A 13,539-nucleotide genomic window follows, 5' to 3' on the forward strand; every position below is an offset into this window, starting at 1 on the left:
CAGAAGGAAACAGAGATGATGCTCACAGGGTAATTGCAGCATACCCCATGCTAAAGTAGAGGTCCTGAGCGTCATGCGTGATGTTACAGACAGGAAAGCCTGGCAGAGGTCTTACCACGGAGAAGCCTGTGTCTGTGATCAGATACTTGCCTCACATGTAGGCCCAGTTAGCTCCTGAACCACAGGGATGCGATAGTCAAACCTGGGTTTCGGGAAATTCTATGGGACAAATGTGCCGGTTTCTGCAAATGACCCAGCGAATAAATGGAGTGGGGCAGACTGAAAGGGGTAAAGGGACTCTACCAACCAAATGCAAAGTGTGGTCCTTCTCTGGATCATGATATGAACAAATCAATGGTAAAAAGACATTTATTTTGAGACAATTAGCGACGACCGAGCACAGAACCGACATTAGAGATTATTAAGGGATGATTGCCAATTTTATTGGGAGTGATAATGGAATTGTGGCTAAGTATAACAAATGTTTTTGGTGCATAATAAAACATTTATGGATGATGTGATGTGCTGAGATTTGTTTTAAAGTTTTATAGTTAAAAATGGTAGAGATTGATGAAACCAGGAAGGAAAACGTTGACAATTGTCATAGATGGGTTATGAGTGCACGGAAATTGACTGTATTTTCTCTAATATGTGCACGTTCAGAGTGTTCTGTAACGGGATGTACGTTAAAATGGCAAATAGATCACACTACATCTGTCTGGTAATTGTAGACACTTGTTTGCTTGAGATGTGGAGGGAGCCATTGTCATAGCTGGGTGGGGACTCGGGGCAAAATCCTGCCATGAGACAGCTCAAACCCCTCTCTCCGAGGACCTGAGTCCTGTTTCCTAACGTCTGGGAGCTTCTTCAGCTCCCTACACTGGAGCCCAGAGCACAGCAGGCACTCGGTATTTGTTGAATGAATGTATGAAGGAATAGTTCAGGTAGAAGATGAAGTTTTCTGCAAAAATATTGGCAATAGTAGTGTTTTGTAAACAAGAAACAAGGAAGGGTGTGGATCTAGGCTGGCCCTCCACCTCTCCTGGGAAATGTTTACGGAAGTGGACTCTGGGGCGGGCATGGGGACAGGAGGGGCAGGGTTTACACCACACTCAGCGGGATATCCGTGTGCCAATTACCGTTTCAACCGGGGAAATTAGGTGACATTTACACCGAGTGCCTATGTTGAGAGTAAAGAGGGCTCGCCCTAAGATGGCAGGGATCAGTGTTTCTCTTCACGTGTCCATGATACTTAGTGCTGTCCCTGCGTCTGCTTGTCACGAGACAATGGTTGAAAGAACCAGACTGACCTTGTCTGGATAACCTCCGATCTGAGCTTCTCACACTGCAGTTTGCTACGAGCAAAGGTTCTCAAGGGGAGTGAGAATGGCAAGTCACCTGCAGAGCTCTTCCAAAGCACGCCCGCATCATGATACACACATGTGTGGACACGTGGCTGAATGACGGTCGCTGGGTGACCGGTGTCCTACCCTCTGGGTGACAGGTGTCCTACCCTCTGGAGTGCTGGTCTTTAAGGAAGGTTGGAAGGGACGACTTCAGGGACTCTTCAACTGAAGAACCTACACGTCTCCATCACAAAACATGGTGCCCCTTCACCTCAGCCTTGTGATACAAGAGAAAATACCCGTGCCACGCTTTTGGAGGCAGGCTGGACACGATGAGATCTCCACTCCCAAAACTAACAAATACTAGCTGGTACTCTGTGGGCTGTAGCTTCCCACGGGCCCAGAGCTGGGGTCTCACGCTTGCTGGCTTCCAGAATATGCCCACTTTTCCAGATGCCTTGGAATCCTGCTTTGGGTGTTCTGGGGCACTGCGTGGGAAGGGGCATCCACATAGGGGGGCTGCATGCGACCTAGGGTAGCCATGCCACAGGACAGCCAATGATAATCTCACGTGGACGTGGGACACAGTTCTACATCTAGGGATGGGTGTGCTGGTGGTAAGGTAAGTGGTACCATGCCGGAGATCTGTCCAGGATTCTGGAGGCTGCTGGGTATTTGAGCAAAGCTCCCCAGGTGAGCCCTCCTCTCTTTGCACGTCTTTTGTATTTCCCACGGGTGACCTCTGCCCCGCAGCCATGCTCCTCGGCAGCACCAGGCCCTGCAGGACCCCACCTGGCCACTGTCTCACCTGCTCTGCCTCTCCTGGTCCGGTCCGTGCTCCCTGCTCTCCCCTGTTATATCTCCACTCAAGAAATAGCCTATTCCCTTCCTTTCTAATTCTCAATAATTCAACTTTAATGGCCCATAAAAACCAGAGCTTCAATCTTCCGACAACAAGAAGGAAAGGTTTTGCCTTCCCTAGAGGACAGATAGGGCTGCTCCTCCCTACCACCACATTCTAGAAAAGAGACGATAGAGCTGAGAGCCCTGGATGGTGGGACACGGGGACAGGGCGAGGGGTGGACTTTCCTTCCCAGAAGAGGGTGACAACTTCCATGGTGGCAAAGAACAAGAAGGGAAAGCAAACAATGGTGCCCCTGGTACACTGTAATTTGCACGGCAAATTGAAATGCGCTTTTAGAATCAACCCTCCTCGGACTCGTGGAGAGGCAGCTGTAAGAGTGGAGATGCTACGTGTGGATGGACAAGGGAGCCAGAGGTGCTCAGGGGCGAGAGTGGTAGCCACCTGAGGGATCCCCTTAGCTGGGTGCAGCCCAGACGGCCTCCAGTGAAGCTTTGCCCTCCCTTGAATGTTGCCACAGAGGCACCCTAAAGAGGTTTCTGAAAGCCATGAAGGGTAGGCTCCGTGTAGGGCCAGACGGCCCTGGATTACAATCCGTCTTCATTATCTACTAGATGTGTGTTAAGGGAGAAGGGAAGGGAGGGAGGGAGGGAGGAGGGAAGGACGGAGAGAAGGGGAACGAAGGGAAAAAGGAAAAAAAATGCAGAGCCCAGTCCACGACTGGCCTCCACCCTGGGCCACCCTCAGCTAGCGGAGAGCGTCTCCTGGTGAGACAAAACGCGCGGGAGACACGGTTCTCTCCAGCCCGTTATCAGAACATGTTGCAAGTAATCTTAGAAGTGTTCAAAGGGAAGAAGACCGGGCTCCATATTTCCTCCACTCTGCAGAGCAACAATGGAAACTGATGTTTATAAAGTGGGGAGATGGTGAACACTAAACACTGCTCATTAATCTAGAGATATAGTGGGATACACAACAACAGATGATTTAGAGAGGCTGCTCAGTGGTGCTCATTTACCTTGCCCAATAATATACGAGCAAAAGGCAGTTGATTAAAAGAGAAGGCGTCCCATTTAAAACAGATAAAAGGGAACATTGTCTTGTTTACTTACCACATAATTATCTTGTACAAGTCTTCACTACAGGATATTATTGTGACAAATAGTTTCAGCTAAGGATTAGGCATCTGTAATAAAAAGAACATGTTGTAGTCACGATGTTCAAGCCGGAGTCTGCGTCCTATCAGGCTGGATGCTGGATGCTCAGTGAGCCTGGGAACAGTGGAGAAAGCGTCCCAAAGAGTTCGCGGGCTCGAGACCACCCCCCTCCACGCCGCAATGTCCCCCAAACACTCGGAGCTCAACTTCTGATGTACAAGAACAACTTCTTTGCTTGTGTTTGCTTGTTTGCTTTACGTTTTTCCGTCCTGGATGATTTCCATTATTTCTTTTCATCAAGTGAAAGCCCAAGGTTACCTTCAAACTCAGTTTTTCCCTAAGATTTTTGGCCAAATCAATGAATTCGAGGGAGAATTGACAACAGGTAGTATAGTGCCTGTTGGCACCGAAGATGGTCAAATATTGTGGAATTGGTCATAAAATTAGATAATTTAACGTCCTAAGTACTTTAGTGGCAGCGAATGTTCCAGATTGATTGCACTGACAATCTCTCTCCTTCCCGTGTGGATATATAGCCCGGAGAAAGGGTATTCTTTCCTCTACATCATCTGGATCTAAATTCTATTAAGGACACGATGGACCATTAGCCTGCATAGATGGTGGTTGGAGTAAACATCTTCTCCCTGCCGTCTGGCTGTTACCAAAAGCAAAGCCGTGAGAACTTCAGTGTCACCAGTCGCTTGACATGATAAAAACCACAACAGCAAGAAGCAAAATCCCAAATATTGGTTTTCGGAGGGCTCAAGTCTGTTATACTCAATTGAGTTAAAATCCTCTGTCTGTGTAGCTATAACTTCACTAAGCCTGGTCTTCCTCAGCCTCCGGAAAAGTGGAACTGTGCCTTATGTAAGGCAATAAAGTGCCTTCTTCAGAAAGAGACTGCGTCCTCGTGAATGAGAAGCGTAAGGTCCATGTATAGATGTATTTGATTAGGATGGTTCGTCTAAATCTCATTTAAAAATTTTTTTTAACGTTTATTTATTTTTGAGACAGAGAAAGACAGAGCATGAACGGGGGAGGGTCACAGAGAGAAGGAGACACAGAATCTGAAACAGGCTCCAGGCTCTGAGCTGTCACCACAGAGCCCGACGCGGGGCTCGAACCCACGGACCGTGAGATCGTGACCTGAGCCGAAGTCGGACGCTTAACCGACTGAGCCACCCAGGCGCCCCTAAATCTCATTTTAATAGTAACCAAAGGAAAAGCAGAGCCTGCTTTTAGTTTATAGCACCTTGCACTGCTACTCGATGGTGACTGTTTTCGCCCATTAAACTGCGTATAAACTGAGCCCACACAGTTACAGAAACACACTGATTTTTTTAAAAAATTGAGCACACTTTAAATTTGCTCTGTATCTTTGGGAGCTAGATTGGCCGTCAATGACCGGCTCATCGTGGACGTAAATATTCTTTCAGGTTTTACAGACCGCAGAGCAGGACAAGCATGAGCGAGCATTATATTTCTCATACACGGGTTCCGAGAATAGCTGTCGACTGGATGTAAAGCCTGGTGTTTGCCGTCTCCTCAGGGAGCCACGGCTAACTTACAGAAAATAGGAACGCACCATGTGCCAAGCCCCCAGGGCATTGCTCCTTGAGATCAACAGAGGTCTACTCATGGAGGTGAAGAAGGTCCTTAAAAATAACAACTCCCACCAAAGCGATCTGTGTGTGTCCAGCAGTCTCCCTCCCTCACTTAGGGTTGCTTCTGTCCTTATCAACCTCTCCTGGCATTGATTGCCAGTGGACGGCCACACTTCTTTACTGCCAGGCCCAGGCTTATCTTATTTGGGCAACTAATGCTGACTCAATTGTCAACATCAAATCTTCCCCAGTTTTGCTTCTAAAGAAACGCACATCCAATCGCTTCTCGGCCTTTTGGCTAAGATCAAGTGTAAAGAAACGCACATCCAGGGCGCCTGGGTGGCTCAGTCGGTTGGGCGTCCGACTTCAGCTCAGGTCATGATCTCACGGTTCGTGGGTTTGAGCCCCGCGTCGGGCTCTGTGCTGACAGCTCGGAGCCTGGAGCCTGCTTCGGATTCTGTGTCTCCCTCTCTCTCTGCCCCTCCCCCACTCACGCTCTTTCTCTCTCTCTCAAAAATAAGTAAACATTAAAAAAAAAATTTTTTTAAAGAAACACACATCTTACTAGTGTTGACGATCCAGCCTCATGGTATTGATTCCAGCCCATATGCTGTTTGGGCCTGTGTCATGCCAAGGCCAGGGTGAAAGTCCAAAGGGACTCCGGCCTGGCCGAGATAATACAATGTGTGTCTTGTGGAAGAGAAAAATCATCATGGGCTGAAATTATCAGAAGGGCTCAGAGAGAACACAGGAAGTGGCCTGAGTGTTGAAGAACAGGCAGGACTGGACAGACAGTGAGCGAGGCTGATGGCAACCTTTGTGAAGGAAACAGCATGAAAAACAGAATAGATGTGGTGTGTTCAAAGGCTAACAAACAGACCCGAGTGCTGGTGTATTAGTCAGCTCCTGCTATGTAACAAATCACCCCCAAGCTTGGCAAGTTAAGACAATGTACATTTATTATCCCACAGTCTCGGTGGCTCAGGAATGTCTGTGTGGCCTGGCTGGCTGCGGGTGTCTGACCAGACTGCAGTCAGAAATGGGCCAGGACTGGGGTCTCATCGGCGGGCCCGCCTAGGGAAGGACCGTTTCCACGCAAGATAACAAAACAGGCCTTGAAGAAGGAGAGTGTTCTCGTACTCTGGAGACCAGGGCGGGGCATGGAGTGCTGTTGCGCTCACGTACCTTGTTGGTGAGCTGCTGGCTCACCTGGTAGGCAGCGGGCGGCACGGGGGGCTCACCATTCTGCCGGAAGTGTTTGCTTCAGCTTCTTTGACTTTGGGTCTCGGTGTATGTTTAGCTGTATGTTGAAGGGCACTGCTTCTCCTGCAGGGACACTCTTGTCTTCCAAAGGCATGGATGCCATGAGGACCAAGGTGGGGTCTGATATGTCCTCATAGGCTCCAACTTAGCGGTGGAGGCCCTGCTGGGTTTCGGTTCCTCTATTTCACGTGCCTCTTCCCGTCCCAGGTACTCGCCCAGGGCATTTCTGGCTCCAGTGCCAGATGCAGAAACAACAGTCTCCCGTCTGTTATTTAACCAGCTGGTCCAATGACCTTAGCTCCAGTCCAATACATCCCATTAAGTATATATGTGCATAGTTAATGGATCTGCTTGTCTGATGAAGCCCTGCCAGCCATGGCCACCGGACTAACTAAAACAAAGCATCAGGATGTAAAACGCAGACTTTTGAAGAGGCTTCGACAGCCAAGCGAAGAGTGCGGCTAAGCTAAGAGGGAGGAGGCTGTTTTCCCTTCTTACTCAAAGCGTTACAATGCTAAGGTTCTCTTTTGTCCACTGGAGGCTTTGGAGCATTTTTATAGTTTCTGGGATAAGGAGGTGAGGACATTTAGGAAATGTTGCCCTATGTGCGAGGGTCTACATAAGCTTCAGAATCTCTGGGAGCACGCCAGGGAAAAACGAGCGGGTTCTGTTGGATGGTCCTAGATGTTCGCTTTATCTCTGCCTTTTGGATACATTTTTATTTCATAATAAAGGCTAAAACCCATTCCCCTTGGGCACTCCACACTTCTGGTATAGCACCCCCTGTTTCCCGCCCCCCCCAAACAAATCTAGCTTTCCCTCTGCTACGGGAGGTGATTGTGGCTCACCTAAGCCTTGCTCCTAAAGGGAGCATAATGTTTGTACTCCACGGTGCATACAGAACAGGAAGAAAATGGCGTCCCATTGATTATCAATGAGCAGAGAGGTCTGAAAGAAACCATCCTGTGGCCACAGCCTGCCCAGACGGGATGACTCAGCAGAACCCTTCTTGTGTCCTCCCTTTTGGAATCATCACCATCATCTTTATTTTCTTCCTCTTTGCTTCTAGCCAAAGAGCTGTTAAAAGAAATTGCTGGATGGGGATTCTGGGAAAGGGATTTTTAAGGGGATCGTCTCAAGTGATAAGGGCCCTTTTGTTCGTAGTACTTCCATCTTCCCTTTGCCCGGAATGACCATTACAACTGCTGGTGCTCCAGCAGCTATCCTGGGACCATAAAGACAACGTGAGAGCAACAATTACGTGCTCGGCATAGAAGGAGCCTACATCCTGATGACATCTACTTTTTTTTTCTTGGACAGAAAACCCAGCCATCCCTAGCTGGTGGGGGTGCTGCCCTCCCTGTAACCTGCACTTTACGGAGATAACTTAAGTCAAAAGTGCAACTCCACTCAGACGGGGTCCAGGCACTGAGGCATCAGTAAAGTGCTGGAGGGAGCGTCTTTCTGATGGGGGTGTGGGCACGGCTTCTCCACAGCAGATCCCACACGGAATGTTGTCTGGCTTGCCCGGCAGGGGGCGTCCTATGCCGAGAGGGGGCAAATGGGATCGTGTCCACTAAGCTCTATCAGGTCCCTGCCCTGTTACGTTTGCTGAGCTATTTCCACGCTCCTCCTGAACAGAAACAACATGAGCAACAGTCCATTTGGTTCCTGAGAGAAGCAATGTGCCCCCAGAGCCGACCGCTGCGCTCTCCGGCCAGCCTCCTTCCCCGGGCTCAGCAGCAGGCAGTGTCCAAGTGTGTTGTCAGGAAAATGCCAGGAAAGGCAATTATGCACAGCACGTTTCAACCCGTATGGCCGGACCAGGTGGTGAGCAGGAGCGTTCCCAATCACCAGGCAGGTTGGGGGCGTCCAGGTGAAGTCCCAGCTTCTGCCGCTCGCCTGGCTGGCTCCGTGCAAACACAGCGTTGCTCCCTCCGTAAACTTGAACATCCCTTCCTCCTGGAAGGGAGTGTTCAAATAGCTGTTCCATTGGAATCATTGGGCACCCTTCTGGTCACCCATTATGGTTGTTGCTGCTGTCATCGTGTGACCCCAGCTTAGAAGAGACCCAACTGATGCTGAAGCAATCAGGGCTTCTTAATTTGGAAAAAACACCACAGACGGGGCCATCCGATGGCAGACATTGATTTCCCAAGTTCTGGAGGCTGGGCATCCAAAACCAAGTCACCAGCAGGTTCAGGGTCCGGTGAGTCCCCTCCTCCTGGTTCACAGACGGCCTCTTCTTTCTGTGTCCTCACCTGCGGGAGGCGTGAGGGGCTCTCCAGGGTCTCTACTCCAAGAACACTAATCCCAGCGAGGGCTCCATCCCCAACACTTCCTGCCGCCATTGCCCTGGGGGTGAGGTGTCGGCATAGGAACAGGGTGTTGGCACAGACACAGAGTCTGTAGCGGTTACCTAACCTGAAGTGACCGGAGGGAGCGATGGAAGCAAATCGCCTGGTTTGCCTAAATGGTTGAAGTCCTTATAGTCTTCCTTATATCACAGAGTAGTCGGAGGCACCGACCCCCGATAAACTAGACTGACCGCCTCAAAGAACAAGGAACTGGCCTCGCATCGCCTGTTATGGATGGAATGTTTGAGTCCCACAATCTGCCCCCACCCCTCCCCCCTAAATTCATATGTTGAAGTCCTGGCCGCAGAGTGACTATTTGAAGTGAGTAAATCATTCAGGTTCAATGAGGTCATGTGGGCGGAGCCCATGATGGGTTTAGTGACCTCATTAAGTGGAGACACCCGAGAGCTTGCTCCTTCTCTGAGCACAAAGAAGTCACTGTGTGCGGACACAGTGATGAGGTGCTGTCTGCAACCCAAGGGGGCCTCGCCAGACACCGAATCTGCCGGCACCTTGATCCCAGACTCCCAGCTCCAGAGCTGTGGGAAATCAGGGCCTGCTGTTTGTAGGCGAGCTTCTGGACCAAGGTGTCGTGTTCTTTACGGCGGCCTCGCAGACTAAGACACCACAGTTTGTAATCAAGCATTTTCTTTTGTGATTAAGAAATTTTTTTTAATGTTTATTTATTTTTGAGTGAGAGAGAGAGAGACAGAGCGTGAGCCGGGGACGGGCGGAGACAGAGAGAGGGAGACACAGAATCCGAAGCAGGCTCCAGGCTCCGAGCTGTCGGCACAGAGCCCGATGAGGGGCTCAAACTCATGAACCGCGAGATCATGACCTGAGCCTGAGCTGAGGTCGGACACTTAACCGACCACCCAGGCTCCCCTCAAGCATTTTCTTTTGTGATTTGTGACGATTGCCTTTCACCTCCCTAAGCCCAGAACCCCAAATAGCGCTCCAGTCCCCTAAGGGAACAGGAAATGTACAAGCTTCTACCCATACTTCCTGCACCAATGTTTCCTTTTTACAGTTAGGGGAGCCCCAAGCAGAAACCGGGGGAATAATTTGTCTAAACTTACGCAACCACTGAGTGTCAAGTCAGGACAGCATTGAAGGTCTCCTGTGTTCCCCGAAAGGACTGGCTCTGGAGTCAGTGGGAGGGCTGTGACTATGGATCTCGGGAATGTGCTGCGTGTTGCGATAACTGTCTACTTAGTCCCGGAGCTGTGCTGAGCTCGTCCTAGTCCCATCTTGCGAGATCAGATGCAAGGCCGAAAGTAAGTCCTACAAGCTGATGAGGGACAGGTGGCTGTATCCCCGGTCCCATCCCCTTTGTGCAAAGACACTTGCGTCACTCGCCCCCTTTCCTGGCTCGAAATTGTAATCTTCCATGTATATATTTATTTTTTAAGTTTGTTTGTTTATTTATTTTTGAGAGAGAGAGCACACAGGCATGGGCGGGGGCAGAGAGAAGGAAAGACAGAATCCAAAGCAGGCTCTGCGTCAGCAGTGGGGATCCAACTCATGAACCGTGAGATCATGACCTGAGCCAAATGAAGAGCTGGACACTTACTGGAATGACCCCCCCAGGGGTTTAGTAGGAGCTACCCCACCACGTGGCGCCTTGGCTCACTGACTCTTTCAAGCTGAAGGGATTTAAGTAACTGCAGGTGCAGGAAGGACTCTCTGACCTCCCCTGAAGAGGTCGTGGGACTCTCCCGTGACAGGTGCCCTCCCTCCACCTCCCTCGAGGACAAGAGCATCCTTATCTCCAAAGACGGGGCCGCCGAGGGGAATCCCGGTGACCAGGCCTCGCTGGGTCTGCCCGGTTCACTACCCTGAGCTCCTGTCCTGCGTCTACCACATTTTCCAAGAATGTCCACCCTCTATCATGTCCACTGTAGAAACACTCGGGTTTAACGGATTCTCCAGCCCTTCATTTGCTTCTGAAGGCCCCGTGCCCCGTAAGACTTGTACTAGGCAAATTTTCTGCTTTTCTCTTGTTAACTTGTGTTTTGGTGCAGGGGTCCCAGTCGAGACCTTAGAGGCAGAGAGGGAAAACGTACCCCACCCCCACTCCCCGCCACAATGAATTGCCTTCATCTCCTTGGCTGTTTGCCTTCTCTCAGTCTGTCCCCTTGTCGATAAGACAGCGTGGGCAATTTCCACCTCCCGAGGTTGATGTAAGGAGGGGACGAAACATTTCCTGCGGGATTGCTAACGTGGCGCAGCGTCAGACACGTGGCTCTTGTGCCACCTTCCGCATGAGTTTTCATCCGTTGGCCTGTAATTACGGACACTGGGAGCCAACCCATTTCAGAGGAGCCCAGACCACTAGGTCCTGTTGAGGGGAACCCTCCTGTACCGTCTCGCTGGGGCCTGTGAGTGAACTGACAATGGACAGATGTCACACGTGCACACAGCGAGGGCTCAGAAACGGCGGAAAGGCTGGTTGACCGTCGTAAAGAAAGAGGGCGGCTGAGGGCTTCGGTGGGAAAGCATGCACGCCTCCTTTGGGCCCCTCCATGCTGATGGGCCGCCGCCTTCTGACTTTCGCATGCCGAGCGTCAGCCTTCTTCCAGACAAGAAACTCCCTCGGAAGGGGTGGATGGCAGCTATATTTTGGGGAGCATCTGCTTAAGTTTAGCTAATGCTTCTTTCTGTGGCTGCTGATTGTCCAGATGTTTTCGGCGCAAAGTAATTTTAATCCCTTCATTCTCCAACTTGAGTGCGCGTTAGAGTCATCTGGACGCCTCGCTGAAGCACAGATGGCCGGCCCCACCCCCGAGCTTCCGATTCTGTGGGGCTGGGGTCGGGACTACAGAAAGGCATGTCTGCATTTGGAGAATCACCCACTGGCGATGACCTTTGCCCGCCACACAGAGACGGGGCCTCGGGAGCTAGTGACCGATCTCCGCAACATCATGACACATCAAGTGCGGTGATGTGGCGGAAAGATCCGGTGGGAAGGCTGGTGTGCTGGATGCCAGCTGCTGGTGCCATTGCCCGGCTCCTGGTGCCTGATGTGAATGGACCATAGACCCTCCTGGAGCTCAGGGGCCACCAGTGTGTGTGTGCTGGGGGCGGGTGGGGGGGAGGTGGATGGACACAGTCTCAACCACAGACTCTGGGGACTGATTTCTGCACAGTCAACGCGGGGTCCAAACTGCCCCATGCCCCTTCACCTCTGCCCCTCACCCTGCAGAACAGACGTCCGTGCTGATTCACAAAACCTTCACTTGCTAATTCAGTTGCATCCCGGCTGCAGAGAACACCGACTGTGGTAAAGAAATTGGTGCAACGCTCAGAAGAGCAATATTCAGAAAGAGAAATGAATGTAAGACACACAGTTTGGGGCAATTCCCCCACCAGAGGCTAGAAGACCCCCCTGTAGGAAGCTGTGTTGCTCTGAGAGTCGCAAAGGCACCCGATGAAAATCTGCGTTGAGCAGACCCCTCCCCAGACCCACGTCGGGTACTCATTCAACAGGTACTTCTGTTTCCAGGACGGAATCATCAAAACTTACAGATAATAGAGCGAATTCAGAAATGCCACAACCGGGGGAAATGTCTGAGGAAGGTGGAGAAGGAGTGTGAGGTGATCCTCCCCGTCAACTTGGGGACAGCTGAGTTCCCGACGACGGGCGGCCTGCGGGAGCCCCAGGACTCAGGACGACGTGGCAGGAGAGGGATGGCTACGCCGGGTTCCGACTCGCTGCTGGTGGATGAGAAAGGGCAGAGAGGTTCTGCCGTTGTGCTCAGCGCAGTGAGGACACCCCTTGGCAAAGAAATCATTCTTTTCTTTTAAAAAAGTTCACGCTGATGTGAAGACTGTGCAAACACATCCACTGTCACTTCTAAAGCACTTGAGTCCGGCACGTGGGGCTGCGTTAGCAGGAGCGATTTGAGGTTCCAAATGAAGCTCTTTCCTGTTCCCTCCATTCAGAGCTGGAGGTGCCCCTCCCCACCACGACCCTGCTCACTTTCGGGGTCCAGGTCATCCTAATAAGGGGGGGTGGGTAGGGATGAAGGCGGGAAGGGCAGGGCTGCTTTGATTTCTTTGGGCTTCTCTCTCTCCTTATTTTCGGTTTGCTGTGTTCAGTGTTTGGTGATGATACAGCGATACGGGGGGAAGAAGGTTTTCTCACGCACAGTCCCCAACTACACCCCGGGCACAACTGAACCCCTACCCATCAACGGTAGGTACCGACTCAGTGGCCCAGTGCCCAGGGGACACTAGATTTATTGACCCCTGGATTTCGTGCCTGCCATTTGTCCCAACACGGCTCACGCCTTCTCACAAGAAGGGACCGGGGGCTTCGGTTCAGTTTCATTAGCAGACAACGCAGCGGGTGGCATTGTGACGCCTCCTTTCAGTGTTTCTTCAGAAACATTATCTAAGTGAAAACCATTCTTGGAAGAGATCCTATGATATCTCCTGGGGAAAAGATTGGGCTAGCAAACGTTTCTTGTCCTTCTGTTCAGACAGAGCTTACGGTTCTGAGGGGGATGGGAGGTGGGTCGTCGGTGGGGGCCTCTGTCCCCAGTTCTGTGACCTCATGCCCACAGAGTTACATCTTCTTCTTCAGCCTTCGTCACCTTCTGAATCCTAACCTTTTCCTCCTTGTCTCTCGGGTCCTGCCTCAGCCCCCACCAGGCTGATGGAGTTCAAGGAAGATTGAATACCACATTGTGTCTGGCACTGTTATTCTCCTATCCATATAAAGGCTGTAAAATTTGGATGCACAAACCCTGAACTATTCTCGTAAGTGAAACAAAATTCTGCACAGAGAGCGGTATGCCGGACGGCGTCCCTCTGGAACGAGATCCCGAGACTCCGGATTCTCCCCCTGCTGCCCACCCTTGCGTCACCAGAGGCGACTGGTAGGGGCTCCTCCACTAAGAGTGGAAAGAAACCGGGAAAAGAAATCCCGTACGTTATTAGTGTAAG

Source organism: Panthera tigris, chromosome B4, assembly GCF_018350195.1.
Source record: "Panthera tigris isolate Pti1 chromosome B4, P.tigris_Pti1_mat1.1, whole genome shotgun sequence".
In the NCBI taxonomy this organism is placed as follows: domain Eukaryota; kingdom Metazoa; phylum Chordata; class Mammalia; order Carnivora; family Felidae; genus Panthera; species Panthera tigris.